The 13,197-nt window shown below is 25.2% G+C and overlaps 1 protein-coding gene across 3 annotated transcripts in view; it reads right to left on the bottom strand.

Annotated features, from left to right (window-relative positions):
- Positions 1–13,197, bottom strand: part of LOC122511568 (chondroitin sulfate proteoglycan 4) — a 169,162-nt gene that overhangs the window by 93,999 nt on the left and 61,966 nt on the right. The gene's annotated exons all lie outside the window — the stretch shown is intronic.

Here is a 13,197-nt window from a genome sequence, read left to right as displayed (position 1 = left end):
CACGACCAATCGTTTTCATGAAACCAAATGATTTAAATGACTCTATTGCACACCTCTATAAAGATAAAAAAAACAATGATCAAAATATATGTTTCAATCTTTCTTTTTTTTCAAACATATTTTTACATTGCAAGTTTGACAGAATATTAATTGCGACGATTTTTTGAAAAAAATATTAGTAGAGTGGGGTGAGAAGAACACTTTTATACTTTTTATGTTATAAAATCGGAATTAAGGGAATAAAAATTGAAATAAAAACTATAATATTATAGATACAACATATCCAAACTAGAATCAAAAGTTGCGAGTTATCTAATTAAACTTATATTCTAAATGGATGGTAAAACAGTTTAATAGTTTTAATAAAACCCAAATGGCTTTTTCCCCCCATGATTTTTTCACCCAACTTTACTCTATTATAGAAAAAAATGAACGAGAAGTGAAAAAAAACTCGTTATAACAATGTTTGCAATACTTCTTCCATAAAGAAGCCAAAAAACGATAAAATTTCAATTTTCATTTTAAATAATAAATAAAATAAATTTTGAATCAGAAATTTTGAACTAGAAACATTGAAAGTTAATGTTTACAACATAATTTTTAATAAAAGAGCTTAAAATAAACCGGAAAGTTTGTTTTATAGGTCGATTAGTCAAAAGTTTCTGACAATCTTCCTAAATAACGTCCATAGGGTAAAACACGTATGTATCAACTGTCCCCCAGGTACATTTTAATATAATTTATCATTTTTGCCAGGGCATACAGCGCTTCTTGAGACAAAAAATACAAATTCAAGGTTTTCAAGAAGTAAATTAATTTTTTTCCAAGGTTCACTTTTTGTGCAAAAACTTTTTTAAAATATTTCCTTATTTAACATTCATGAAGCAAAATTTATTTCTAAGTTTGCTGCTTAAAAATTAATTCTTTATTTCCCTGACTCTTCTCTGATTTCCAGAAAATTTTTTAACTTTTGCCTTGAAAAACTTATTATTCAATACTAAGTTTTGTAAAATTCAATTATTTCCAAATACAGGGCTCGTACCAATGAAAGTATTTAAAAATACGGACTTCATGGACCAATTGCTGACAAAAATATAACCAGTCAGAGTCCAATAAGAGAACATTTTATTTAAAACTATAAATTAAATTTTCCATAACTATAAAACATGAAGATGTCGATAACTCCGAGTCGAAGACTCGGAGTTATCGATTTCTCCATGTTTTATAATAATTAAAGATGATCCAGTGATAAAATTATTATTTTCAAGCATTTATTAACAAAATTCTTCTTAAAATCGATTATTTTTAATAATTTTCGAAAAAGTTCTTTGACAATTTTCAAATCCATTTGTTTACAATATTCAATTTAACGAAATTTCAATTATTCGTAAATTCTTCAATTAAATATATATTAGAAAATAAAAACTTCAAATAATATAAAAAAAATCCACAATTAAACTTTCTCAAAAAAATTTAATTCCACAGAATTGTTAGTTAAAAATATAAAAAATTCAAATTTTCAAAGATTTTAATCTGAAACCTTTTCAAAATTCAATTATTTCTAAAAATGTATGATCTAATGCTTTTAATATTCAATTATAATCTAAAATTTTGACTGAAATCCATTTTTAAATTAATTACATGTTTCTTAAAATTGAATTCTCATAAAGAATTGGATCAATAAATTTTTATATAATTAAATTCTTTTGACGAATTTTAATAAAATTTTTAAGAATAATTACATTTTTTCGCGGAATTCAATTAAAATTGTATTAAAAATAATTGAAATTCTGCAATGAGTTTTATTATTTATCAAAATAATTGAATTCTTAATAAGAATTTTATTATTTACCAAAATAATTGAATCCCTGTAAAAATTTTATTATTTATAAAAATAATTGAATTTTTGAGAAGAAATTATTAAAAAATTTGTAAATAATTGAATTAAAGTAAAATTTTAATTACTTTTTAAAATATAATTAATTGTTTGCGTAGAATTTTATCAAAAAATTTTTTTAAGTAAGTCAATTCTTTTGGAAAATTTTATTCAAATATTAGCTACTAAAAATCATTAAATTGGGGAAAATTTGTGAAAATAATTGAAATTTTGCAAAAACTTTATTAAAACTAGCAACATATACCTCACTCGCTAACGCTCGTTCGGTTGTATTTAAACTTATTAGTTTTTACTTATTTTTTTTTTTTTATTTGAACTAAGTAAATATTTACTGGACATAAATATTTTAATTTATGGTATCTATTAAATAGTTATTTGAACCAAATACAAATTACTTAAGTCAATTAAATAGAATAATTTAATTTAATAAATATTGCTTTAAATCAATTATAAAAATTACTTGATTAAGGTAATGATCAGGGTGTTTTTTTGAAATTTTTACTGCACTATTCTTACGCATGTCACCGTCACCAATATTGTTACAATATATATTGTAACAATATTGTTACAACAAAGTCTAGACTTTGGGTTTTTGCAAGTCTAGACAATATAGTTGTATAATAATATAAATTTTTCTTTCTAAACCAGAATTTGAACATTTACAAAATTAAAACCTTATAGTGGTTAGAAAATGTAAAAAATTATTAATATTTATAAAAATATAAATTATTTTATTTAAAATCATTGTGTAATAAGACAAAAATTATTAAGTGACATTTACAAAAAATGTCATTGTACATTATACGAAATGTTATTTTTACGTATTCTCTTACTAAATCTTTCATTTTCGTCCGCTATCCTGGATTCGCCATTTTGTATTTTTAAAAAGTGACTTTGGATTCATAATCAGGGGAATTTTACTGAAAATCAGTTGAAAAGTACTAAAATATCAGTCATTCTTCACTGATTATTATTTTATTGTGATTTATTTATTAATATTGTAAATTTCTGTCAAACAAATAATTTTACTAAAAGTCAGTTGAAAATTACACTTACAGTAGTGTTTCATTTGAGCAACACGATCCGAGAAACGAACAAAAAACGATTTTCTTTTTGTTTTGATAACCAAGCTGTCATGTTCGCTCGTCTTATTGAAGTAAATTTTCATAAATGTTTATTTACATTATTCGAAGATAATTAAATCTTAAAAAATTACTATAAAAAAATTCTAATAATATTAGTTTTTAAAAATATTATAATGTTATTTTTCGAAAATAATTGAATTTCTTAAAATAATTCTTATATCCTAATTTACCTTTAAAAATTTTTTTTAAATTTTTGGTAATTCAATTATTTTCAAAATTTGCAATTAAAATTCTTCAAAAAATTGTAACAAAATACTTGAAATAAATTAATTATTTTCAATTAAATTTAGCACAATTTCAACTATTCAAAAAGGTTTCTATTGTAGACATATTTAAAAAATTTAATTATGTTAAAAAATTATTCAAAGAAATCTAAGTATACTTATTTTTAATTATCTATAACTTAATCTATTGAATTTAGAAAAATTACATCAAGAGGACAAAACTTTGTTCTTTCGTCTACTTTTGAATAATGTTTAGAAAACTAAATTTTTATTAATGTTTATTAAAAAATTATTTTATACCTAAAAATGTTAAATTTTTTTAATTTAGGCATGATTACAATCACAGGCACACAAAAAAAAAGTTGTCTGTTCATTGAACAAGACCTACATGTCTTATAGTATTTTGGCCCCCTGAATACGAATATGAAGTCAGAATTGCTCCAGCACCCTCTGTTTTTTTTAAATCGAAAAAACTACCCTTAAGTCTAAAATTCAAGAATTAAAGTAAAAAAAAATAAAAAAAACGGCTTTCTTCGGAGTAGAAGAATATATTTATGCGTTTTCTTCTTTCAACAACTCAAATAATGTCAAAATTGCTCCACCACCCCTGTTTTTTTAAATGGGAGAAACTACCCTTAAATCTAAAATTCAAGAACTAAAGTCAAAGAATGAAATAACCACTTTTTTGCGAAGTAGAAGAATATATTTATGCGTTTTCTTCCTTCAACCACTCAGAAATATTGTCAAAATTGCTCCACCACCCCTGTTTTTTTAAATGGGAGAAACTACCCTTAAATCTAAAATTCAAGAACTAAAGTAAAAAAATATGAAATAACCGGTTTTCTTAGGAGTAGAAGAATATATTTATGCGTTTTCTTCCTTTAACCTCTCAGAAATAATGTCAAAATTGCTCCACCACCCCTGTTTCTTTTAAATGTGAGAAACTACCCTTAAATCTAAAATTCAAGAACTAAAGTCAAAGAATGAAATAACCAGTTTTTTTGCGAAGTCGAAAAATATATTTATGCGTTTTTTTCTTTCAACAATTTAGAAATAATGACGAAATTGCTCCATCACCCCCTGCCCTTACATCTAAAATTCAAGAATTATAGTAAAAAATGATATAACAGGTTTTTTCCAAAGTAGAAGAATATATTTATGTACTTTTTAAAAAAGCATCAGCATTGCTTCATCACCCTCTTATTGATTTATATTGAAAAAACTACCCCTTTAAGTATGAACCCAGAGTATACTAACAACAATAAAAACAATTAGTTTTAGACAAAAGCATACGTTCCTTTATTTTTGTTCTCATAACTAAAAAGCAGAATCAGAGTTAATTTATCATTATTTGTTGTTTAAAGAAGAAAACTCATAAATATATTCTTCTACTCCGAAGAAAACCGGTTATTTCATTTTTTTCACTTTAGTTCTTGAATTTTAGATTTAAGGGTACTTTCTTCGATTTAAAAAAAAGTAGGGGTGGTGGAGCAATTTTGACATTATTTCTGAGTTGTTGAAAGAAAAAAACGCATAAATATATTCTTCTACTCCGAAGAAAACCGGTTATTTCATTTTTTTTCACTTTAGTTCTTGAATTTTAGATTTAAGGGTACTTTCTTCGATTTAAAAAAAAGTAGGGGTGGTGGAGCAATTTTGACATTATTTCTGAGTTGTTGAAAGAAAAAAACGCATAAATATATTCTTCTACTCCGAAGAAAACCGTGTTTTTATTTTTTTTTACTTTAATTCTTGAATTTTAGACTTAAGGGTAGTTTTTTCGATTTAAAAGAAAACAGAGGGTGATGGAGCAATTCTGACTTCATATTCGTATTCAGGGGGCCAATATATTATAAGACATGTAGGTCTTGTTTAATGAACAGACAACTTTTTTTTTTAATAATAAAAATTAAAAATAATTATTTTTAATTTTTATTATTTAAATACACAATTAAAAAAAATAATAATACTCCGCAAAAAAGCCCAACTAATAGAAAAATAAAAAAGTAGGTTAATTTTAAATTTAGATCCAACTATTACAATGTTATAGATTTATTAAGTAATATATAACAAGTAATATTATATATATTTCTCTAAATAAAGATGTCTATTGACTTTTTAAAATTGATTTTCTTAAAAATTTCTTTATTAAAAGTATTAATATTTAAATTTTATAGTTATTGCTGTTTTAAAAAATCAATCCGGGAATATTTATTTTTGGTCCGGGAATTTAAAAATAATAATTCACTAGACACCTTGAATTAATTTTTAACTTGATATAATAATTTTAATTCACTAAAATGAATTTAATTTTAGTTTTTAATAGAATTAATAAAAAAGAATTTAAATGTTTTTGGGTATCGATTTTTTTCAAAAAATAGGTTATTATTGTATTATTTTTAGTTGTCAGTTATGGGAAAGTCGAGAAGCAGTCGAGAAGTTCGGTCGATGACAATTAGAAAAATAGACGATACGATTTGACAATTAACAAAAGAATAAACAAGATGATCGTTTGAAAACCAAAGACGATAACCAAATAATCGCTCGAAAAAATGAAATTCTCAGATCGAAGTGAAACACTAACTTACAGAAATATAAGTCATTTTTCACTGATTATCCATTTAAAAAATTATTGTTGATGTCTGCCAAACAAATACAGGGTTGCCACGGACCTGGAAAACCTGGGAAACCCGGAATTGTCATGGAATTTTTTTTCAGTCATGGAAAACCTGAAAAATCTGGAATTGTCAGGGAATTTTATAAAGCCTGATACTAAAAGCTCTATTTTTTGTATTTGAGTCGTAAAAATTTCAAGTTTTCAAGTTGACATACAACTTTTTGATTTTAAATTTAGTGCTTACAATTGAAATCAATATGGCATTTCTAAATTTTAGTTTCTTTTGGTCTCTATCTTCCTTTAAATAATTTTTAAATTAATACATTTTAGAAACCCCAAAATGTTATGAAACTGAAGCTACCAACTTTTATGCAATGAAAATTTTTTCTTTTGCTAATTGTTTTTTAATGTAAGAAGCCCTTTAAAAAATTGCAATCGAAAAAAATTGCTTCTGAAGCAAGGAAATAATAATTTAGTTAAAATTTCGGGATATTTGGAAAATCTACGAAAAAATAATTAAAAATCACTAATTTCCTTGCCTTCCTTAGATCCTCTTACAATTTTTTTAAATGACTTGTCACATTAAAATAAATAATTTGTAAAAGAAAAAATTGCTTATGAGGTGAGGAAATAATAATTTTGTTTAAATAATATATGGATTTTTCGAAAATCTGTGTAAAAAATCAAAATTAATAATTTCCCCGACTTCGATCTTTTAAAATTTTTTAAAAGGCTTCTAACATTAAAATAAATAATTAGCAAAGAAAAAATTGTCATTGAATAAACGTAGGTAACTTCAGTTTCATAAAATGTTATTAAAATGCTTTTTAAAATACTGGTTTAATAATTGTGAAAAATTCTAAACTTAACTAAATTTTTAAATTTAAAAAGATTTGCTCCTCATCTTTCTTCGGAGCGTATCTCAAATAACCTTACAAATTTTAACTTAATTTTTTGTTAATAATGAAATTAAAAATTAATAACTTATTTTGTTAACAATTTACTTAAAGGATTTTATACTTTTTGTCGTAATTAGCTAAAAACATACCAAAACAATTTTATTTCTGGTTTAGAATTTTTGAAGAAATGGTCTGGAAAACCTTGAAAAGTCATGGAATTTTAAAATCGATGTCTTGTGGCAACCCTGAAATAAATAAGTAAATACACAAGTAAATAAATAAGTTTCATTACAACACAGACAGCGCAGCATTAGCGAGTGAGGTATTTACGTATATTTAAAGAAATTTCAACAGACACTACGTGCATCAACGAACCTTAAAAAATTCAACAATTTATATTATCAATCGTTTATTAAATCTATACATATATGTGATTTGTGTATATGTAGGAGTTTATATCTGCATATGAGCAGTATACATGTGTATGTAATTTATGAACATGTGTGAGTATACATGTACATGTGATTAGTGTATATGTGTGAGTATACTTGTGTGGGTGTTATGTGCGCATGCTTGATATTCATAGAACACTACTGCGCATGCCTGATATTCATAGAACACTACTGCGCATGCCTGATATTTAAAGAACACTACTGCGCATGCGTAATATTGACAGAACACTACTGCGCATGCGTAATATTGACAAAACACTACTGCGCATGCCTAATATTGACAGAACACTACTGCGCATGTGTAATATTGACAGAACACTACTGCGCATGTGTAATATTGACAGAACGCTACTGCGCATGTGTAATATTGTCAGAGCACTACTGCGCATGTGTAATATTGACAGAACACTACTGCGCATGCGTAACAGTGATAGAACACTACTGCGCATGTGTAACAGTGATAGAACACTACTGCGCATGTGTAATATTGACAGAACACTACTGCGCATGCGTAATATTGACAGAACACTACTGCGCATGCGTAATATTGACAGAACACTACTGCGCATGTGTAATATTGACAGAACACTACTGCGCATGCCTAATATTGACAGAACACTACTGCGCATGCCTAATATTGACAGAACTCTACTGCGCATGTGTAATATTGACAGAACACTACTGCGCATGCGTGACATTGACAGAACACTACTGCGCATGCGTGACATTGACAGAACACTACTGCGCATGCGTGACATTGACAGAACACTACTGCGCATGCGTGACATTGACAGAACACTACTGCGCATGCGTGACATTGACAGAACACTACTGCGCATGCGTGACATTGACAGAACACTACTGCGCATGCGTGACATTGACAGAACACTACTGCGCATGCGTGACATTGACAGAACACTACTGCGCATGCGTGACATTGACAGAACACTACTGCGCATGCGTGACATTGACAGAACACTACTGCGCATGCGTGACATTGACAGAACACTACTGCGCATGCGTGACATTGACAGAACACTACTGCGCATGCGTGACATTGACAGAACACTACTGCGCATGCGTGACATTGACAGAACACTACTGCGCATGCGTGACATTGTGAATATGTATACATTTGTGTTAATATTATTTTTAAAAGATATACATATATATACGGCTAGGGTCGGTCGGTCGGTCGGTCGGTCGGTCGGTCGGTCGGTCGTTCTTCAACTTAATATAATAAGAGATTTTTGAAAATATTAAATTTTTTGACGTATTTTAATAACATTTTTAAGAAAATCGATTGACATTGTGTTAAAAATAATTTAAATACTGCGATGAGTTTTATTATTTATAAAAATAATTAAATCCCAGTAACATTTTTTATTATTTATGAAAAAAAAACTTTGTAAATAATTAAATTTCTGTGAAATTTTATTAAAATTTTTGAAAATAATTGGATTTTTTGACGAATTTTAATAAAATTTTTAAGAACAATTACATTTTTGAGGAACTCGATTGAAATTCTATTAAAAATAATTATAATCCTGCGATGAGTTTTATTATTTATAAAAATAATTGAACCCCAGTAAAATTTTTTATTATTTATGGAAATAATTGAATGATTGCGGAGAGATTTATAAAAAAATTTGTAAATAATGAAATTTCTGTGAAATTTTTATTTTTTTTTTGAAAATAATTAAAAGTTTGTGTAGAATTTTATTAATTTTTTTCTAAATAATTGAAAATAATTGAAATTTTTCCAAGAATTTTATTAAAATTTTTGAAAATAATTGAATCTAGGAGAAGAATTTAATTATTTCTAAAGATAATTGAAATTTTGACGAGAATTTTTAAAAAATTTTAAACATAATCGAATTTTTGACAAGAATTTTATTAGTTTTGAAAATAATTGAATTCCTACAATCATTTGAAATTTCTCTAAAATTATCCAAATTATATCGTACAATTTACGGACTTTTACGGGATTTACGGACCTAATTCGAGCCCTGCAAATAAGTTTTTGACACTATTTAACACTTTTTTTAAAAGAAACACAACTACTTTTATATAAAACTGAAATAAAATTTTTTAAACTTGTACATTTATTTCAATAATAAAAATTTAATTATTTCTAAAAATTGCAACTGTAATTCTTCTAAAATTCAATCTAGAACAAATTACTCAATTAGGTATAAAGTTTCTAAATGTAAATTTTTAGTTTTTAATTTATAGTACAATCAGTAATTTATGAGAATATTTTTAATCGAAAATATATTTCGTGTATTTATACTTTCCTTCTAAACTTGTGAACCGTTTTGCTCGTTTTATTTTTTTTCAAACTGTAAATTAAAAATATAGGACGCAACTATATTTGTAAACTGTTCTAAAATTCCCGAAGCACAAACTTCAAAATTATTCAAAGTAACTTTAAACTGTTCAGTAAATTGTTACTGAAAATTTGAAACATTTTACGAAAGTTACATATACGAACCTAAATTTTATAAATAAATGTCCAAGGGTACAAAAAGTTTTGTAAAATTTATAATAAATTCGCTTTTTCCGTGCATGAATAGTCAAAACGAAACTGAAGTTATAGATGTTAATAATTTTTTAATAAAAACAATATAATTATTAACCCGACACTAAAAGCTTTTTAATCCAGTTGAGGCAAAAAAGACACTACTGATAAATATTTTTTCTTTCTACCTTTATTCCGTCGACGAAAACATTGCAAACTTCAAGCATCATCGCATGAAATATTTATTTGACACGTAACATTTAAAAATTCATTCTAAGAAGTATGTTAACATATTTTAATTTGCATACACTTTTCTGAGACCATTATTATCATATATTTATTTAAAATTCATTCTCTTATTTAAATCCCTTTTCATCCTCTATAAAATCCTTTATTCTTTATCAAAGCTTTTCATTGTTTTAAAAACCTTTTTCTAAAGTTTCTTCTATCTTTCAAGTAATATGAATTTCGCATGTAAAAACAAAGAGGAAAAATACAAAAGCATTTTAAAAAATACGTTAAAGAAAAGTTTCTTGAAATTGTTGTTAAAATTAATTTTTTAGGACGTCGAAGTATTTACTAATTTGTATAGGGGAGAGTCTCCAGTTGTGAGACGGGTTTCATTTTTGACCCGTAAATTGTAAACGAGTAAACGAAATTGTAAATAAAATACACCGTTCGATAGGTAACAGAAATACGCAACTTTTATTAAAAGAAAGTATAGTGTTTCGATGAACTCAAAAAATTTTACGATACATTTTCCGAGCACATCGCTATTTTCAAAAAAAAAAAATGTCTCCAGTTGTGAGACACTCATTAAAAATTGCTAAAATTTAATAAGTTTGACATAAAACGTTATGTTTAGTAGAAATAATTAAATATATTAATAATATATATTATTATATACTAAATAATAATATTTATTCGCCAAAATATGACTATCAAATAAACACAATTTAATAGCTTCAACAAGAGCATTAAAATTGATTTCTTCTGAATCAATTGACTTTTTTCCACTTGACATGCCCAAAAATACTAGAAAAAAAATGAAAACAACATTTAAATAGTATGCCTGCAAAGTCGTATTTTTTATGCTGCCCAGATGGGTGTTGACACCGTCTCACAACTGGTGATATGCTGTGTCTCACACCCAGAAATTGGCGCTATTTTGAAAAAGGAAAATTAAATTATTTTCAACCGTAGATTGGAACAATGGAATGTTGCATCACAAAATATAAGGAAAACACTAAAAGAAAATGCATTACATTTACCTTTTCCAATTAATTAACTTGGAAAAAAAGTACTTTGCATTTATTGAAAAAACGCTTTTTAGTCGATTATCACACACAGTGTTGGTATTTAACAAAAACAGTTTATATATCCGCTTCGGCGTACACGAAAAAGTTGGCTCATATAAAAAGAAATGTTTTTATATAAACCAATCGGCTTTTTAATATTGCATGTTAAAAAAAATTGACTGTCTCACAACTGGAGGTGTCTCACAACTGGAGACTCTCCCCTACTAAAATTTACTCTCGAAATAATAAAGTTAATATTGTAATTAAATAATAAACTAACTAGGAACAATTCGCGTGAGGCTAACTTCTTGTTTGTTTCTTCTTCTAAAATTAGCAATTTTAAAAATAATAGAATTTAAAAATTTTTAACTCTAATTTTTTTCATAAAAATAAAATATGAATTGGAATATAGTTTTAATACTATTATAACTTTAATAATAAAATATTCTAAGACAGGGAATTTAGAGAAAAGTCAGAGATTTTTATTAAAAGTACTGGAACAAATCTGTGGAAGAAAGGCATAACAGCATAACTGAAATTTTTATCAAATTTGAGATAACATCAGATTTGTATATATTTAATATTGCTCTTCGAAGTTCAATAGCTGAAAAATCATTAAAATGGTTATTAATGTAGAAAATAATGGAAAACATAATCGCATAATTGCATTTTTGACAAAAGGAGACCAGCATAATAACATAACTGCATTCAGTTTAAAAAACAATTGACATAATTAAAAATGAAAATAACCTTTAAGAATAAAAACAATAAGAATTTTGTAAAAAAATGTTTTTAGTAAAATACATTTTTCGTACTTTAAACTAAATATATTTATTTTAATAAAACTGGAACAAATTTTTTATAACATAAATTGTGCATTTAATTATGTACATACTTATTTTGAAGGGTATTTCTATTCTAAAAAATGTTGGAAAGTATTTCAAAAAATAAATTGAAAAATTCTTCAAGTTGAACAGTAAAGTAAATTTTTTTCTCGTTTCAATAAATTAAAAACATTTTATAAAAAAATAAATTTTATAACTAAATAAACTCTTATAATTTTTTCTAACGAATTAATAGTTTAATTTGTCTTTGTATGAAAAATTTTTTTATTATGACAAATCAAACCAAAATAAATTGTGACATTAAAAGTGTCTGAAGTTGGACTCATATACAATCTGAACTTGCATAACCGCATAAGTGCAATAAAACTCATGATTTCGATGAAAAATTATCAAAATTTATATCAAATCGTGTGTTTTATTAAATGTTATAAAAGAATTTTGAAAATATATTAAATAATAATACTAAATGCAAAAGACCGAACAAATTTGTTGATTTTCTGAATTGACAGAAGTGAGAGAACATTAAAATTAATTTATCTCGAAATCATGACAAATGCATTTATGCTGTTATGCCTTTCTTCCACAGAAATTAAATTTTTAGAATTCATAAGAAAATTCTGAATTTTGCTGTCTTTTTTGTTTCTTTTATAAACTATAAAATTAACACGACTTCTAATAAAAAACTTTCAACTTTCTTTTCAACTTTATTTTTAAATTTCTCTGACAAAAATTTTAATAAAATTCTTGTCAAAATTTCAATTATTTTCAAAAATGTTCAACAATTCAATAATAATTGACAATATCTACTATTTTAATATAATTTTTCAAAAGTATTTAATTATTTAAAAACATTTTTTGATAAAATTCTACGCAAATATTTAATTATTTTCATAAATAATACAAATTTCACAGAAATTCAATTATTTACCAATTTTTTAAATAAATTTGATAAATTTCATGGCAATAATTCAATTATTTTCATAAATAATAAAATTCATCGCAGAATGTCAATAATTTTTAATTCAAATTTAATCGAATTCTTCGAAAAATGTAATAATTTTTTTTAAATTCGTCAAAAGCATTAAATTATTAAAAAATTTGTTGATAAAATTCTTTATGAGAATTCAATTTTAAGAAATATATTCAATTCAATAAATTATTTATTTTTGTATTTAAATAATTTAATTCTTGTTGAATTTTCTATTAAAAAAAAATTGATTTAAAAATGAATTTTAGTTAAAATTTTAGATAATAAATATTAAAAGCATTACAGCGTAAATTTTTAGAAATAAATGAATT

Source organism: Leptopilina heterotoma, unplaced genomic scaffold, assembly GCF_015476425.1.
Source record: "Leptopilina heterotoma isolate Lh14 unplaced genomic scaffold, ASM1547642v1 Lhet_87, whole genome shotgun sequence".
Lineage (NCBI taxonomy): Eukaryota > Metazoa > Arthropoda > Insecta > Hymenoptera > Figitidae > Leptopilina > Leptopilina heterotoma.
This window is presented reverse-complemented; position numbering and strand designations above follow the sequence as displayed.